The sequence below is a fragment of the Mirounga leonina genome, unplaced genomic scaffold (genome assembly GCF_011800145.1).
Source record: "Mirounga leonina isolate KUSES-001 unplaced genomic scaffold, KU_Mleo_1.0 Mir_174, whole genome shotgun sequence".
NCBI classification, from domain to species: domain Eukaryota; kingdom Metazoa; phylum Chordata; class Mammalia; order Carnivora; family Phocidae; genus Mirounga; species Mirounga leonina.
Window position 1 is genome coordinate 60,311,724 of NW_023270451.1, and position 19,290 is coordinate 60,331,013.

General features: G+C 34.2%; 1 pseudogene; it reads left to right on the forward strand.

The window, feature by feature from the left end:
* The first annotated feature begins 2,803 nt into the window (after nt 1-2,803).
* On the forward strand, nt 2,804-3,423 carry LOC118021380 (annotated as a pseudogene).
* The last annotated feature ends 15,867 nt before the right edge of the window (nt 3,424-19,290 follow it).

Here is a 19,290-nt window from a genome sequence, read left to right on the forward strand (position 1 = left end):
TTAGAGAAACTTAGAGAAAATGGATCATGCTCAAGAAATGACTGAAGTGGATGTAAAAAGGTGTAGAACACATAGACATACAATAATAACCATATTACCCACCAGTAAGTATTTTTTAAATACCCATTTGTAAATAAAGTGCCAGGTTCATATAATTTAGGGGGTGTTTTAGTTAATTTTCATTGAACAAAAATATTCAATGCCACAGAAATGTTTAAAGCCCACTAAAAAAGATATCAGTCCATCATTAGGGTAACATTACAGCTTGACAAATATAGTACACAAAATGCATAGAGAATTTTAGTTATGAGCTTAAATGCAAAAAGTATGAGTAAAATAATGGCAAATTGAAGTCAATAATGTTTAGATAAAATAATTCATCACATCAACTAATGTTTATTGCAAAAATGCACAATTAAAAAAAATAAGCATACTTAAGGCCTAAAAAAGTATTTTATGCATTTCAGTGAATATTGCAAATAAAAATTTAAGTGAAATTGGACTATAAGAAAGAATGACCTAAGTGTCTGGATACAGAGTAAACCTTCTCGGGTCACACAAGTTTCTCTGTGCCTCCAGCTATCATGTCAGCTATTCTGGGGATACCAAGATCTCCAAGGGATTTCTTATAGATTTCAGCAGTATTAATTAAATATACAAGATTGATGGGAAGAAGAAAAATCTCTGGATATCATGAAAAAGATGATAATGCCATGCCTAAAAGCAAGAGTGTCATTTATTTAAAAAAAATTTTTCAAAATATTGTTTTAATATAGCTACTCCTACATTTAAAGCTAAATCAAAAAATAAGAACACACCTAAAATATTTAGAGAATTAAAAATGCAACTTTTCTGTTGGTTTTCTGCATTTTTCAAACAAGAATTTTAAAGATAAATCTGGATTTCACATTGTTTGTAGAGATAATTACTTCTTCAGTTATAAATGAAATTCCATTAACTTAAAAAAAAATTCTCCCTAAAAATGTAAAAGAAAACTTAAAAACGAAAACAAAAACAAAAAAAACACAATTTAACCACATCAATTACATTTCATTTTGACATATCAAAATGTACCCATAAACACAGCTTATTATCATAGTGCTCACAGTATTGTGATATTTCCACTTTATCTACACTAAGCCACTTATATTTTTCTATATGTTCTTCATAGTCATTATATTTAATGTATGCATAATGGTTCACAGTGTTGATATATGATGATTTAACACTTTCATGTTAGATAATTGCATCATTTTTAATTTAAAAATTTTATTTAGTATGTATCATTAACTAACATCTTTATGATAATTTACTTTTTATTTCCACTGAATTATTTATTTAAAATAGGAAAAGGGATAAAAATGATTTATTGAATTATGACTATTATAAAAATAAGTTAATTATAATATCAATAAGAATGAACATCTTATGATTTTTTTCTATATAATGTCATTAGTTTTACAAAATTGTTGTAGAAAAAATGTTATATTATACAGCTTATAAATCCTACTTGTGTGGAATATGTATACTATTTTCACTGCAAGATTTATTAAATTAGATAACTTTAAAATGTACTTTAGATAGCATAAAATGATATGTCAAGTTTGTATTAATTTTCATATTTTATTATTGTTAAATGAGCATCAATGCTCTCTACTTTCATATCCTTTGGGACTGAGAATTATTTTTTAAGTTGTTTATTATTATAGGTAGACAAATTGCATTTTCCTAAATACCTAATTGGATTCATCCAAAGTCAGTTGCATTTTCCTAGACAAATGAATTATTAAACCAAAGATTTGAATCAGCAAAAAATGATCTGCCTAATGATCAGTATTATTTTAACATGCATTTTGTTTTGTTCATTGGACACTTTTTGAATTTTTACTTCTTAGTTGTAGAGTATGAAAATGTTTCTTATTAAAAGATGCATGTCTCTTTGGAATTAGATTCTTTAAAGAGTATGACATTTTAATTAGTATGACATATGAGCCCTTACAAGCCTGATTTTCAACAGATCAAGTTAAATTAAATAAGAGACAGGTACCATATGGTAAGGTACCTAGGAGAAATTACAGTACACTGCTACTCTTATTGTAATGATTTTTTATGCTCATTCCTATAAGAAAAGAAGATGAAATAAGGAATCATTGTGAACAAAGAAAAAAACATGATAGAAGACATTATTAGATTTAACTAAACCTTTCCTCTTGTGCTCTTCTAATTTAAGCATTTGTGAAGGACTAATATGACTAGAATATGGTAAAATTGTATAGAATATAAAAAACCTCTTGGTCTTATACCTCCAGAGTTTCCAACTCATTAGTGCCAGAATTATTTTATAAGGTAGAAATCTGCTTTAAAAGTGCAGAAGGCCTTTGTCTGATTTTAAGTAACCTTACCTATCTCAATTGGTATGAATTTCTTCCTCCGCTGTTCTTATACCAGACTGTGGACTCAAAACACTCCAAACCTCCCTTCATTTCTGAAAAGGTCATGCTTTGGGGCTTTGTATTTTGCAGATTCTTCTTCTTAAGATGTCCTTTCCCATCTGCGTAAGTTTCCTATTGCTCTTCTAACAAACTACCACAGATTTAGTGGCTTAAAACAACACAAATTATTGTCTTACAATTCCAGAGAAGACTAAAATGGTTTGGCAGGGCTGTGAAAGGCTTCCAAGACTGTTGCCTCGGGCTCGTCCTTTCTTTTTGCATTCTCTTTCCCAAAGGAGTCCCCTTGTCTTTGCCCCAAACCTTGGTCATGAACTTCTTGCCTGAGGAGGGTGAAGACTGGAAAATGGAAAATGAAAAACCAAGAACCAACCAATTCTGAAAATACCAAACAGGCTATTATTTCAGAGGAGTTAATTTCAGAAGGAAAATGGGTCAAGCTCTAGTTTTACCAGTAAAACTAGAACTTGGGCAACTGTGAAAAGCACAGTGAGGAGAGGGCAGTTGGTTGATGGTATGGCAGTTGTCTCACACCGCAAAGAACTGTTTATGATGAATGTGCTATTCTGGGAAAACAGTTCTGCCTGCCACTGGGAGGCTAATGCCTCGAATTCCCCACAAGTCTCGTAGATGTTAATGCACACCCAGAAGCAGCTGCTCTTCTGGAACTTGAGAAGGAAACTGGCTATGAAGTGATGTTGACTATTCTCCAGCTGAATGTATGGATCCAGGTACACACACTTTGTGACAGTGACTTAATGGAGATGATGCTGCAAATGTAAGACCGAAGCCAAAGCCGGGGATAGAGACTTTGTGGAAGTGATGTCTTTACCAAAAAAATGATCTGCTGAAAAGACTTGATGCTCTGGTAGCTGAAGAACACCTGACAATGGATGCCAGCATCTATTACTATGCTCTGCTACTGACATATGCAAACACAAAGCCATGTAAAGTGTCCTTCCTGAAATTTTAAGGCCAAAAGACAGTGGCCATGTTCTTCTAAAGGAGATTGCCAGACCTCCTTCACTAAGACTTTGTATTCAGCTTAGTTTAATATAGATTTGTAATTAACTTTTTCATAAAATTAAAGCAACAGAGAATGAAAAAAAAAATCCGCAAGTGGAGTGTCTGAAACAATGACTGAACATAAATATTAGATGCTGGGAAGAAGCCAAAAAAAAAAAAAAAAAAGATGAGATCATGTTCATGAAATTATTTGTCAAATCTGGTTCAGTTCTAAGCTAGCATTGAAAACAGCCGATGTGGGAAAGATATTCGATGCTAGTAGACAAGGAGGTGTACTGTCTCTGAAGTGAAAGGGAAGTTAATGGGAATGAGAGACACCTGTGTCATTCTAGGATTTTTGCTTAAAATAAAGTGGATGAAGAATGGGAACAGGGCCCTATGAATCAGCTTGAGTATAGGAAATGTACCCAGGAACCCAGTTTTAAGGCAGAGAGGTATTTTGCAGCTTGAGGGAATGGAAGAAGTCACTAGCATCTTCTGAAGGTATATAAAAGTAAACACATATTCCAAACCTCTTACACATGGATGCAACAGAAAACATTTACCTATAATAGGAAGCCTTGAAGACAAGTTAGACCTTTGAGACCTTAATCCATAGAAAGCTACTTATGAATGACATTTGGAACTGCCTCTTAGATTTAACACTTTTTTCTACTCATTTGTTTATCTAACACAATATGCCACGTTACCAGGCTTAGATGATTATTTGCCATCAGACTTCATTTTTGAACAATTAAATTTCACCTTCTAGGTATATTTGAACTTCACTGTAGTTGACGATTACTAAAATTGACTGTAAAACAGGGCCATGCCTCTACCATTATTTAATTTCTAGTGTCAGATTCAGGCTCCTGCAGGGAGATTGAAACCAGTCAGGATTTCTTAGCAATCTGAAAATAGTTGAAAAAATATCTTTTTTAAGATTCTTCCTTGTGTCAGAATTGGTGCTTTACCGCATGCAGTTCCAACACCTGTTTGCACCTAAGACTACTTACCTGTGGTCATCTTCTCTGCCCCAACATTTATAATTCCAGCAGGCTTCTTACTTTTTCCAAGGAAGAAGCAGAGGTAGCCTAGGGATGATTTCACATTCTGTGGACAATGGGCCAAAGAAATAATTGACCATCCGAGAAACAATAAAACTTTTTAGAATCAAACATTTTACCTGTTTGCAGGGTACATAGGGTTCTCTTAAAATTTATTTGAAACAGATGTTTCTGTTCTGGACAAACGGATCAGAAGCAAAATAAGGCATCTCTAAATATCAGTCTCCACTCATATGCAAATTATCACTCACAAAAATAGTTTGTGTTCTAATTCACCTACTTAAGTCTATGGCCTATTAATAGAGACTTCTGAATAATAGAATGATTTTACTTAGGTAAGCAGATTATATAAAAATTAATACTATTTGAACTATACTTGAAGTAACTTACTTCTTTTGACATGGTTTGAATATAGCAGTAAAAGGCTACAGGATCAGACATAATCAACATTAGTTTTGCATATAGGCCAAGAAATTACTACTTAATAAATTAAGCACACTTCAATTACAAAGTTCAAAACATTACATCATATTTGTAAGTATGTGGCTGTCCTTTACCATGACATTTGCTTTGTAGCATTTCATTGAGTCTATGAGTCACCACTACTCTACTGCCACTGAGAGCAAAGACATTATGCTTTTTAAAATATGACAGTATTATTTCTTTTGCTTTAAAATTGTATTTACTATTTTTGAGAAAAAAATATTTTGGTAGTTAGACATAGATTATAAATTAAAAAATACATTATATTTTACACATATTAAAATGGAATTGTAAGTAAAATTAATTGGTTATAGTATGCTTAAAATTTTTCATATTCTAAGAAAAACTCATCAGAATCATTTTTCAATTCTTTTTTTTTTTAAAGATTTTATTTATTTATTTGAGACAGAGAATGAGAAAGAGAGAGCACATGAGAGGGGGGAGGGTCAGAGGCAGAAGCAGGCTCCCTGCCGAGCAGGGAGCTCAATGCGGGACTCGATTCAGGGACTCCAGGATCATGACCTGAGCTGAAAGCAGTCGCTTAACCAACTAAGCCACCCAGGTGCCCTCATTTTTCAATTCTTAATCATTAATATTTTTCCCACATAACACTATTTTCTCAAGAAAGTTGCTGATTTCAAAAAGCTTTTCTTCTTTCTTTCTTTCTTCTTTCTTTTTCTTTCTTTCTTTCCTTCCTTCCTTCCTTCTTTCTTTCTTTTTCTTTCTTAATTTTTCTTTCTCCCTCTCTCCCTCTCCCCCACTTCTTTCTTAATATTACATCCCTAAAAAGACATGTTAGATGAGTTGGAAATCAAAATCAAGGTAGAGGAGGGAGAAAAACAAATGAACAAAGGGACTGAATAGCTGAATGGAAAATGCTGAAAAAAATTAGTGATCTAGAAGATTGAGCCAGAGATCTCTTCCTGAAACCAGTGCAACATTACAAATATAAATAACATATTTGAGAAAAGTTAAGAAAATGGTGGTAATGTAAAAAAAAACTCATCACTCATCAAATAGGAGTCACAAAAGTTTATAAAAGAGAAAGGAGGTAGATATAAGAAATAATAGAAAAACATTTGCTAATTTTGAAGAGAGACAAATTATCAGGTTGAGGCCCAATGAGTATCAGAGAGAATGTGTAGCTACCTACATTAAGGTACATCTTTATAAAATTTTAGTACCAAAATTCAAATTTTAAGAATGAAAAAAATATACATCTATAGGAAGTTAGAATTAAAAATAGATCAGTCTAAACTGTAAAACTCCTAGAAGAAAACATAGGAGTCATTTCTTTGACATCAGCCATAGAAACATTTTTCTAGATATATCTCCTCAAGCAGGAGGAAAAAAAGGAGAAGGAGACTGTTGGGACTACACTAAAATAAAAAGCTTTTGCACAGTGAAAGAAACCTCAACAAAATGACAAGGGAACCTGCTGAATGGAGAAGATATTTGCAAAGGATATATCCAATAAGGGGTTAATATCTAAAATATATTAAGAACTTATACAACTCAACACCAAACACAAATAATCTGATTAAAAATGAACAAAGGTTCTGAATATTTTTCAAAGAAGACATACAAATGGCCAATAAACACATGAAATTATGCTTGACATCACTCATTATCAGGGAATTGCAAACCAAAACCACAATGATATATCACCCCACACCTGTCAGAATTGTTAAAATCAAAAACACAAAAAATTACACGTGTTGGCAAGGATGTATAGAAAAAGGAACCCTTGTGCACTGTTGGTGGGAATGCAAATTGGTGCAGCCACTGTGTAAAACTGTATGGAGTCTCCTCTAAAATGAAAAATAAAATTATCATATGATCCAGTAATTCCACTCCTGGGTATTTATCCAAAGAAAGTGAAAATACTAATTCAAAAAGATATATGTACCCCTATGTTTACTTCAGCATTATTTACAATAGCCAAGATATGGAAGCAGCTCAAGTGTCCATCAGGAATGAATGGATAAGGATGTGTGTGTGTGTGTGTGTGTAATGAAATATTTTTTAGTCATGAAAAAGAATGAGATCTTGCCATTTGCAACAACATGGATAGACCTAGAGTATATAATGATGAATGAAAAGATAAGTGAAATAAGTCAAAGAGAGAAAGACAGATACCATATGATTTCACTTATATGGGGGATTTAAAAAACAAAATAAGCAAACATACAAAGAAAAAAAAGACAAAAGAAAAACAACAACAGAATTTAAATACAGAGAAGAAACTGGTGGTTGCCTGAGGGGAGGAGGATAAGAGATGGGTGAAATAGATAAATGGAATTAAGAATACATTTATCATGATTAGTACTGATAATGTATTGAATTATTGAATCATTATATGTACACCTGAAACTAACATAACACTGTATGTTAATTATACCTCAATAATTTTTTTAAATACTAATATATCAAGAGCTATATAAAAATATATCATGATCATGAGCGCCTGGGTGGCTCAGTTGGTTAAGCAACTGCCTTGTCTCAGGTGATGATCCTGGAGTCCCGCATTGGGCTCCCTGCTCAGCAGGGAGTCTGCTTCTCCCTTTGACCTTCCCCCCTCTCATGCTCTCTCTCTCTCTCATTCTCTCTCTCAAATAAATAAATAAAATCTTAAAAAAATGTATATATATATGTATTATATATATATATCATGACCAAATGGGATTTATTAAAGAGATGTAAAACCCTTAGCAAACTAAGAACAGAAGAAAACTTCCTTATTCTCAAAATAGCATCTAAAATTTCTATAGCAAATCACAGTTAATGATTAATTAGTATAAATATATTTATACAACATTATTTTAAGTAATCAATTTATTGCTTATGACAGCAAGGCAATAACTACAGAATTTTCTTTTGGAAAATATAAGTTGATTTCATAATTCTATATTAAATAATTCAATGAGCTAAGAAAATAGAAATATTTTAGACATTCAAAGACTAAGAAAGTTTTTAAACTATGTATATTCCTAAAAGAATATACTAAGGTACTTCAATGCAACAGAATGAATTTAAGAAAATTAAAATGGAAAATTAAAAAAAAAATAGTAAGCAGAGGAGAAGAAATCAAAACTTATGATTCATTCCAAGTAATTGCTAGTAATTCTTTTTAAAAAATTAGTAACAAAATAATCCTTCAAATTTGCAGTAATTTCAGGGCACCTGGGTGGCTCAGTCATTTTAGCCACTGCCTTCGGCTCAGACGATGATCTCAGGGTCCTGGGATGGATAGAGGCCCCAGGTCAGATTCAGTGATGGGGGTGGGGGCGTCTGCTTCTCCCTCTCCTTCTGCCCCTCCCCCCTGCTCCTGCTCTCTCTCACACTCTATCTCAAATAAATAAATAAGATCTTTAAAAAAAATTTGCAGTAATTTCATGGATGTGGTCATATGACTAGTTTTTCCTTTGATTTTTTTAACATGGTGAAAGATACTGGTAGATATCCTTATTTCTTAATTCTTTTATCTTAATTTCTTATTTGGTAAAGTAATGACTTAAAGCAATGGATTTTCTTTTTTTTATTTAATTCTTTTTTCAAATTTTTATTAACTTCTAGTTAGTTAGCATATAGTGTAATACTGGTTTCAGGAGTAGAATTTAGTGATTCATCACTTACATATAACACCCAGTGTTCATCACAACACGTGCCTTGCTTAATCCCCATCATCCATTCAGCACATCCCCCACCCTCCTCCCATCTATGGATCCTCAGTTTGTTCTCTATATTTAAGATTCTTTTATGGTTCCTTCCCTGTCTTTTTTTTCCCCCCGCCCCCTATGTTCATTTGTATTGTTTCTTAAATTCCACATATGAGTGAAATCATATGGTATTTGTCTTTCTCTGACTGATTTATTTCACTTAGCAAAATACACTCTAGCTCCATCCACATCCTTGCAAATGGCAAGAATACATAAAGCAATGGATTTTCCATTAAATGATGTAGTGTGATTTCATAGGTCCTACCATGTAGTTGTTTTATCATTATTGTTTCCTGTGTATTTTCATGTCAATTTTTAGTTCTTCTTCAAGGATTATTTAAGAGGGTAGTTTTGTTTTTATAGGATTTTAACTTATTTTTGTTTATATTCAGTCAAATATTGTCATTTTATTTATAATTTTATTGATCCCACATCTTCTCCATTGTTTTCTTTCATGGAGAATCTAGACTTTCCTTTTCCTTTGTGTCCCATTTTAGTAATTTAGAAGGTTTATAGTATTTCAAGTTATTTAAGTTAGTTATAGTTATAGTATTCAAATTATAGTATTCAAGTTAAAATTTGCAGTATTTATACTGCTTACTGTAATTGCATTTAGCTTTAGATCTAACATGGTTCCTCATTTCCTAAGTTTTATAAAGATTTTTTATTTATTTATTTGACAGAGAGAGACATAGCGAGAGTAGGAACACAGCAGGGGGAGTGGGAGAGGGAGAAGCAGGCTTCCCGCAGAGCAGGGAGCCCGATATGGGACTCGATCCCAGGACCTGGGATCATGACCTGAGCCGAAGGCAGACGCTTAACGACTGAGCCACCCAGGAGCCCTCATTTCCTAAGTTTTTTGATTGTCATTCCTATCATCCGTCTTTGAATCAAGGAGAGGAAGAATTTGTTTTAGCACCTACCATTAACATTCATGAATCCTTCTCTCTCATGTGACTGTTGAAGTCCTGGCAGAGTCATGATGTAACCAAACCATACTATTCCTCAGGTGATGTCATCAGGTTTGTTTAAACCAGGATTACTCGAGATTGATTTTTTCTTAAATTAAAATATGATTTTTTCTTAAATTAAAATAAATGTATTTTCTGAAAGAAAATGCTGATATGTTTTATTTAATTTGAATTTTTAAGACTTCTTTAGTATAAGCCCAAGAAATTATACTACTACTGATAAACACTTTATATTTTACTACTCAGGAGTACTGAAAATCCATAAAACCTATGATGAATAATGTCATTTTTTATGCAAACAGTTTTATCTTTTAACATGAGAAAGGGTCAATGGAACAGAGGGGGAAAAAATTATTCTTACCATAGTGTTTTAAAAACAATGTGGCAACAAGAACCTGGTGCAAGCAAAGCAGATGGAATAGTTTGCCAGTGGCCAGATCATTCTTAGAACTTGGACTGTGGCCATGGAAAGAAAGCTGCATCTTTCATTTGCTTATTTGCAATCCATATATCTTCTTTCATGAAGTGTCTGTTTAAATCTTTTCATTGTGTTTCGCAAATTCTTTATATATTCCATATGTAAGTCCTTCATCAATTGTGTGTTTTGAAAATATTTCCCAGAAGAAAATATATACTTTTATATAGTCAAGATGTTCCAGAACAATTTGTTGAAAACTCTATACTTTCTCCATTCAGTTTACTTCATGACTTCTTTGAAAATCAATTGACAATATATGTAGTTGTATCGTTTTGGACTATAATTTTTTTCCATTGATTGTTGTACCCTTCCTTTTGTCAATATCCCATTATCTTGTTTATGGTAGCTTGTGGCAACTCTTGAAATTAAGTAATGAGAATCCTCCAAATATTTTCTTCTGTTTCAACATTGTGTTGACTAATTTAGTTCCTCTGTCTTAATTTTGGAATCAGTTCAGTTTTCATTGTTGAGGGGGAAAAAAAGCCTCTGAGATTTTTATAGGGTTTGAACAAAATTGATGGATTGATTTAGGGAAAAAATGACATTTTAACTGATAATTTAATCCATGAAAAGGATGTATCTCTTAGTTTATGTAGGTTTTCTTTGATTCTTCTTGTCAGTGTTTTACATATTTTTACATATAGATCTTGCACATATTCTGTTACATTTATACCTAGTCACTTCATGTTTTCTGATGCTATGTTTATTTTTCCTTTATTGACAATAGGAACTGTAGAAATCCCCCTCCCTCCTTAATTCCTAATATTGTAATTTGTACCTTCTTTCTATTTTCCTTGATCGAGCTGATTTTTCTGATCTCAGAGAACTAGGTTTGGCTTCATTGATTTTATCTGTGGTATTTATGTTTTGTTTTGTTTTCTTATTTCATTGGTTTTAACTCTTCTGCTAGGCTATCCTCTGCTAGTTTACGTGTATGCATGGGGATGTGTAATTCAATCAGACTAATCAAGAGCTTTTGTTTCATTATACTGTGGTTATTTCCAGTTAACAATTACCTTTAAATATTTTTAGCATTACATTATGCTTATTTTAGAAGCTGGAATGCAGAAAGATTTATCCCCATGCTCATTGCCCCCCTCTCTCCCGTGCCAGGTTGTAACCTTACCAATTTAAATGGTATTAAATTAAATGTAATAGCTACAGAATGGTTAACGGTAAAATTGTTGATTTTAAATGGTAATAATGAACATATAGGGAATATCATATTGATATAAAGAATTTTTTTCAATGAAACCAGGAAGCAACTGTTCCCGTTACTATGAATTTAAAGTGTCACTTATTTTATGACAGCCTAGCAATGGTTGTATAGGTGGAACAGTCAGCTTAAAGATAAATGTTTTCACGTATCTCACTTACTTAATTTCAATAATACTTGTGAAGCAGATATTAAGATTTTGTATTAAGTACTTTCATCTATGTATAAAGGCCATACTTTATACCCACATATGTACCCACACATACATGCATGTATACATATATCAAGGCTAGCTAGTAGAGGATTTACTTCAGTGCACAAGTAAGTATGACTTGTAATCATCACAATGACCAAATATTTCAGTCTCTACTTACATTACAGTTAGCATGAAATGTCAATCACAGTGACATGATAACAACTTCAAATCATTTGAGGAACAGAAATAGAGCTACAAATACAATATCAGAGTTTTAGTTGTTTACATCAGTACCAAAACTTGTGCCTAAAATGTCTAAAACTTTTTTTTTTAATTTACACTTAGAAGTAACCATTTTCCAGGAAGCTATAAGTATGACATTTATGAATGAAGAGTTGTGAGTGGAGAGTTGGAAGAAAACAGAATTGAGTAGAAAGAGACTTAGTTTGGGACACCTGGGTGGCTCAGTCAGTTAAGTGGCTGCCTTCAGCTCAGATCGTGATCCCGGGGTCCTGGGATCGAGTCCCACATCCGGCTCCTTGCTCAGCGGGGAGCCTGCTTCTCCCTTTGCCTGCCGCTCCCCCTGCTTGTGCTGTCTCTCTCTCTGACAAATAAATAAATAAAATCTTAAAAAAAAAAAAAAAGAAAGAAAGAAAGAGACTTAGTTTGTGGTGGTGCTCTGAGAAGGTTTCAGTTCAGCTGTAGGAACTGCAGAGCAAAGAATACCCTCTAAAGGTGTTCCACTTGGGTAGGAATATTCTAGATATAGTACCTAACTCTTTTTTTTTTTTTTAAGATTTTATTTATTTATTTGAGAGAGAGAGAATGAGAGACAGAGAGCATGAGAGGGAGGAGGGTCAGAGGGAGAAGCAGACTCCCCGCCGAGCAGGGAGCCTGATGTGGGACTCGATCCCGGGACTCCAGGATCATGACCTGAGCCGAAGGCAGTCGCTTAGCCAACTGAGCCACCCAGGCTCCCAGTACCTAACTCTTCTTAGTCATTACCTGGAAAGAGTCTGGGGAGGACATACCCGAGTATGAGTGCTGTGTAGATACCAAAGCTACAGCAGCTATAGGATGTTTGCTAACTAAACTGCTCACAGCAGGTTCTTTTGATGGAAGATTTGCGGGATACACTCCCATTTTTGCCATTGCAAATGCAGAGAAATACCAGAAAATTAATAGAATGGTCTTAGAAATGCCAGTGCCATTATTGAATTATTGTTGATGTAAGCCAGAAAAAAATGTTTAGTCATACTACATTAATGTTACTTTATTAAAGTGATTCATGGACCAAAGTTTCATTTAGAACATGCAGACATTTAAAACAGCCTCCTTGAAGTTCTGGCTCTTGGGACAAGTCAACTCTTACTATCCTTGTGCTCTTCAAAAGTTTCCTGTGGGATTTTTTCCCTATTAATTTCTTTAACCTAGGCAGAAGCATACTTACTTTGGGTGGCCTTCTGGGGCTCTTTCCATGGCCCCTAAACATTAAGGATTACATTTCCAGGCTCTTCTGAGTTCTTCTTGTCCACCCCCACCAATTCCATGACCCTATTGAACAGGACATGTGATGGCTGACCCCACATGGATTTCTCTTTTGTGTCCACATCTGGTCCACAGGAAGTGTTCATCTGTCCTTTGCCCTGATAAACTTTGGACGACCAGGCCAATTCCAACAGAACAGCAGCCTTCACTCTCTAGCTTTACTCCAAAAACAATCGGTCAGCCTTTCTTTGTCCTCTAGCAATTCCAAGTTTTCTATCCCCTTTGATTTTCACAGGTATGAGTCACTAACTTAGGTGTATCTGAAGAACAAGGAACACTTCAGGCACTTTGTGGGTCTCCCTGCTCCTTCTGTAAGTTTCACTAGGTTTAGAATTATAAGGGAGTACCTTCTCTTCACTCATAAAAAGTGGGGTGAGTTTTCTAATTAGGTATTCTAATTAGGATGACATCCCTCTCCAAATAAAATTATTTACTAATCACTCAACTTTAACTTTATCTGATTCCTTAATCTGTGATATTGCCCTGGGGTCCATGAAGCAGAGAAAAGTCTCTAGAAAACTTAGTAATTTTTCATGTAAAGATGGGATTGCAACTCACACTCATCTTGCTGTGTTAACATGTATATTATTGAAGGCTTAATCAAAAATGAGGAGAAAATATTGTGTTCTAACACCCTGTTTCATTAACAATAAGTGCTAATCACGGAATAATCCTAATATCTGGGGTTCATAGAAGAGGGACAATTTAATTTTCCTAATGATAGATCACAGGTTTTAATAGTCTGAGGAACTTGCAGAAAAAAAATATTTTTGTGACCTTTAAATTATATATAGAGAGGGGTTATTGGTATAATAATTAGCAGAAGTCTCCCATGTTATGGGATTTTCATATCTATTGGTACTAGTGTACCTGTGACCTGAGTCAGTTTTAAAAGATATCATGATTGACCTCTAACAATCAAGCCACATCGACTGTAATACACTTTCTTGTTTTATGATATATTCAATTAACTGAAAAATAATTTATCCATAGAGATTATTATATACATAGTAGTTTAATTTACTGCTTATGTATGGTTGCCTTAATCAAGAACTCATAATCCAGATTAATTTTAATCAGAAAGACCACTCTCCACACACAGCAGCTGCATGCCTCAGTTATCCTTATCTTAACCTATACGGCACTTTGCTACAATTAGATTTTCATTGGTAAAATAAATGACTTGTTAGCTAATGAAAATTAGAAATTAGCATTTTTTTTTTAAGATTATTTATTTTAGAGAGAGAGAGGCAGGGATGGAGGGGCAGGGGCAGAGGGAGAGAGAGAGAGAATCTTCAAGCAGACTCCAGGCTGAGCACTGAGCCCAGCTTGGGGCTCCATCTCATGACCCAGAGATCATGACCTGAGCCAAGACCAAGAGTCAGATGCTCATCTGACTGAGACACCCAGGCACCCCAGGAATTGACTTTCTTAAGAAATTAGTACACTGTGTGTGTGTGTGTGTGTATATGTGTGTATCCTGGCTAAGATATTTTAGAGACACCCTCACCATACCCCAGCATGGGGAAATGGGCCTAAGAATCCAGATGGCCTTATGGGCGTTGATATATGCAGGCATCAATCTCCAGGTTAGATTGTTAAAGAACTTAGTCCATAGAATGTTGGGGGCCCAGAGAATGTGCCCTCAAATGTAGTCACATTTGCCTTAAGTAATCTTTCATTAATAGTGTTTTGAAAATAGTCAAAGCCAAGATACCCTAAGCCCACACAATAGGTTGTCTGAGTTTTGGTTCCTACTTGCTAATAAATGTATGCATGAGAATATTGGGTCAAAGATGGTATTTGCCTAACACCTTTCAAATTTTTAGAGACTGTCTTGCTATCACCTATCTCCAGTTATTGGAGATCTACCCAAAGGATAGTTGAAAACAGCAGAGGAGCAAAGGATGAAGAAGTTGTGGGAGAGGCTCACAGAGATGGTATTTTAAGAATAAAAAAGTGAGTAAGATTTTATCAGATTGACTGAGGCATATGAGGGGAAAAAAGTCAGCATATAGAATTATTCTATTTAGAATGACTTATGGAATGTACAGGAAACCAAACTATGGCTAAAATTTAAGGTTTTAGGATAGAAGTACAGGCAGGGTCAGAATTATAAAGACATCTATGTAGTATGCTTGAGTATTTTTCAAACTGTTTTGACCACAACTTGTAGAAAATACAGATCTTATTATATGGCCTCTTACACACACATATACACATTACAAAATACTACTTATATTTCACTAGTTTCTATGTACTCTAATATTTTATTTACTATTTGTTTCTGAAATATTCTATTTTCCTGAAATGCTGTTATTGAAGTCAATGAATTTATTTCTTGACATACTGATGGACCATAACCTGCAGATTGACAGACATTCCCTAGAGGACTTAATTAACTTCAGGGATGTCCAGCCAATCCAGTCAGAAGAGGTAACCCAGCTGCTGGTGGGCAGCACATGAGCTGAGTAATGAGGGTTCTACATTCCTTTTTTGTCCAGCAGTGCCCTTGCACAACACTTGTATATGCTGAAGGGGATGCAATATTCAATAGCAAATAAGGAAATCCATGACAGGTTGAGAGAGAGGCTAGGGAAGAAAGGAAATATTAGTACCTTTGAGCACTTTTTTTTCCTCCTTTTTGAGCAAGAAGTACCACATTTGTGATTTTCATTTAGTCCCCAAATTCTGTTGTCATTTGTGCAAAAAGCACTTTCTAATAGAATATTGTGCAAGGCACACATACAATTTTAAATTTTCTAGTAGAAACATTAAAAAAGAAACAGGTAAAATTATTTTAATAGTATGCTCATTCAAACCAATATAACCAGAATATTAGCAAAGCAATTAATAATTAAAATACAAAATATTAATGGTATTTTTTACTTTTTTTATTTCTACCAAGTGTTAGAAATGGGGGATATGTTTTAAACTTATAGATCATTTTAATTTGAGCTAGCCACATTTTGAGTACTCCATAATCATATGTGATTTGTCACTACCATATTTGACAGTGTGGCTCTACAAAATAAGGAACACTGGGAGGTTTTATGCTAGTGTTTGTGAGGTCCAACTTGACTTTTAGAAAGATCTCTCTCTCGACGATGGACTCTGAAAAACAAACTGAGGGTTCTAGAGGGGAGGGAGGTGGGAGGATGGGTTAGCCTGGTGATGGGTATTAAAGAGGGCACGTTCTGCATGCAGCACTGGGTGTTATGCACAAACAATGAATCATGGAACACTTCATCTAAAACTAATGATGTAATGTATGGAGATTAACATAACAATAAAAAATTAAAAAAAAAAGAAAGATCTCTCTCTCACTCACTCAATAGTACAGAGAAGGAAGTAGATTCTAACACTGGAGGCAGGAGGAATTGGACAGTAGCTATTTGGTTTGGGGGCAGAGCAGGTTTTAGAGATAAATGGTAGAATTTTCATGAGTTGGACCCTGAGTCCCCATGAGGGCTTAGTGGCAATAAAGAAAAAGGAAAGAGAGAAAGGAAAAGGATTGGAATGATTCCCACATTTGTGGACTTGGTGGTTGGATGAATGGTGATACCATTTATCAAGATAATGTATCCAGGATCAGCACCACTGTACACTTTCATTCCTTTTTTTGGGGGGGCAATTTATTGTATTTTGTTGTCATCAAGGTGACCTGAGATATTCCTTGATTTAGCAATTCTAATAGAACTTATCTTAGGAAACATACTGGTAATTTTTGAATCAGAAAGAACTTTGTAAGTTGTTTGATCCTGTGGCTTCTCCCCAAGATCAACTCGAGGAGTTGGATTCAGGGCCAGTCTTATGAGTAGAACATGGTTGTCACTGGATTAGACCAGCTTTTTAACTGAACATATGAGAAAACTGACCTAGTGAGATTGGATGACTTTCTCAAATCCCCTGTTTAGACACAATCCAGAACTAAACTCCACCCATTTCAGTGTTTTTCCCTCCTCCGGGACTTTCCTCAAAACTCTGTTCTCTGCTGTTGGCTTCACCATGTACTGGGGCCTGAACTCATGACCCCGAGATAAAGACGTGAGCTGAGATAGAGTTGGACGCTTAACTGAGACACCTAGGTGCCCTGTTCACCATGTACTTTTAAGTAAGATTATTTTATCAAAATTCCCTTCATTTCACTTTAAAATCTCTTTGTACTTTCACCTTTTCAGTCTTCAATTCTGTCTGCAAGATGTGCCCTACTCTTTGTGAGAATGGGTACCCTGCCCTTTCTCTGGCTCCCACCTGCCTTTTGTTCTTCCTAGATCAATGTGTTGTTCCATTTATTTGTTGAGATCAATATTTTGAGATGCCAGCATGTACTCTGTAAAAACTCTTCTTGGTTATTTATATTGCACCATATTCTTATTTAAAGGCTGCATTTCTGTATTGAGTTAGTCAAGGTGGAAAAAGAAGCATGATCTTTAACTTTGGGTAAAATACATATGGACCTATTCTGAATAGTTCAGTTTTTCTACTTCAAAAATACATCTGTCCCAGTGAATTCATCAATAGTAAAGATCTAGTATGCAGAAACAACTTAAAACACTATAAAGTAGTACTAATATTTATATTTGTTACAGAGCATATTTGTTCATATGTACACAATCTGTGTGTGTGAAAGTGTGTGTGCATGTGTATTTGTGTGTGAATGTATTTCTTTGTGTTATTTAACTCTATTTAATGTGATGGAGAAAATATAGATTAAAATATGAGTGAGAATATCACAAATAGTGACGTTTGAGAATGTCTAGATAATGCACATTTTTGCAGTAAGTGAATTTAGATTTTCGAACAAGGACTAATAGGTAAACTCAGTATATTCTTTCAGGAATACTGATGGTGAATAAACTTTCTGAGTCCTTGAAAATCTGAAAAGATTTTTATCTTGTTAGCCTACTCTATCATTTACTGTAGAATTGTAGGTTTGACTTAAATTCTCCAAAAACCTTTTGTAGCCGTTGCTCTATTGTCATCAACTAAAAAAAAAGTCTCCGATCAAACTTAATTTTTAAATAGCAGTGGAGGGAGCAATGTTGATCTAGAGGATAAGAGGAAAATGGAGAATAGAAAAGAAAATAGAATCTTTTTGGTCTCATATTCCTGTTTCAGGAAATTAACTCTACTGAAGACTAAACAAACAACAAAAATGAAACAAAATATAATCAAGGAGCTTCTAACACACACTTCCGTTATTTTTTATACCAATTTGCAAGGTCTCAGCAGACAGATCTCTTTGATAATGACAAGTAGGTTGAGTGAAGAGAACCCAAATAGTTCCATCATAACAAGTACGAGCTCGGAGCAGACATTTTGTCTTCATTTTATTTGTTAAGGAGATTGAATAACAATTATTTCTAATATTTCTTTCAACTGTGATTTTCTATGAGTTAGCATCTTGGTGTCTTTAAAAGTCTAGAATATCTGCATATACACACACAACTCATAAGGGAACTTGGAGGAGACAGATATAGGTTGAATCTTTTATCATTTACTACCCATATGACTGGGAAAGTCACGTGACTTCTCAAAAGGTTTGACTTCTCCTCTATAAATAAAAGTCATGTTTTACAGAGGTCTTGTGAAATTTATTGATTATTCATAAAAAATTCTGAGGATCGTGTTAGTCATTAGGTACTATAAAAGGTGACTTTTATAAGTGACTATTTGGCCAGAGTTGGCATTTAGGCCTTTGTATCTCAAAACCTTAACTTCTTAAGCATCTATTATTGGAAATATTTCTATGAAAAATTTGTACTTTTGCCGTCCATGAATAGAGTAACATAATACATCAGGTTTCTATGCTGAGTCCAAAGGACGTTGGCTTCATTAGGGCTGTCTCAGGGAGTATAAGCAAAGGGAAAGGAAGAAGTTGCATGAGGATCCGCACTTCAATCCATAAACTTTATGTGTATATCTATTTATACATCAAGGTTTCTGTAGGATTTTTGAGGAAATTGTGTTTTGCTGCTTAATAACAAACCAAAAAATTAGTATGTATATTTTTACATGTTTATTTAGACATATAGTAAAATGAATATATTTAAAATATACATCTTGATAAATTATAAGTTTACACTATGCAAGCATCACCACAATGTAGATAATGAAAATTTTATCATAATCCCTCAACATCTCTTAAAGGTAA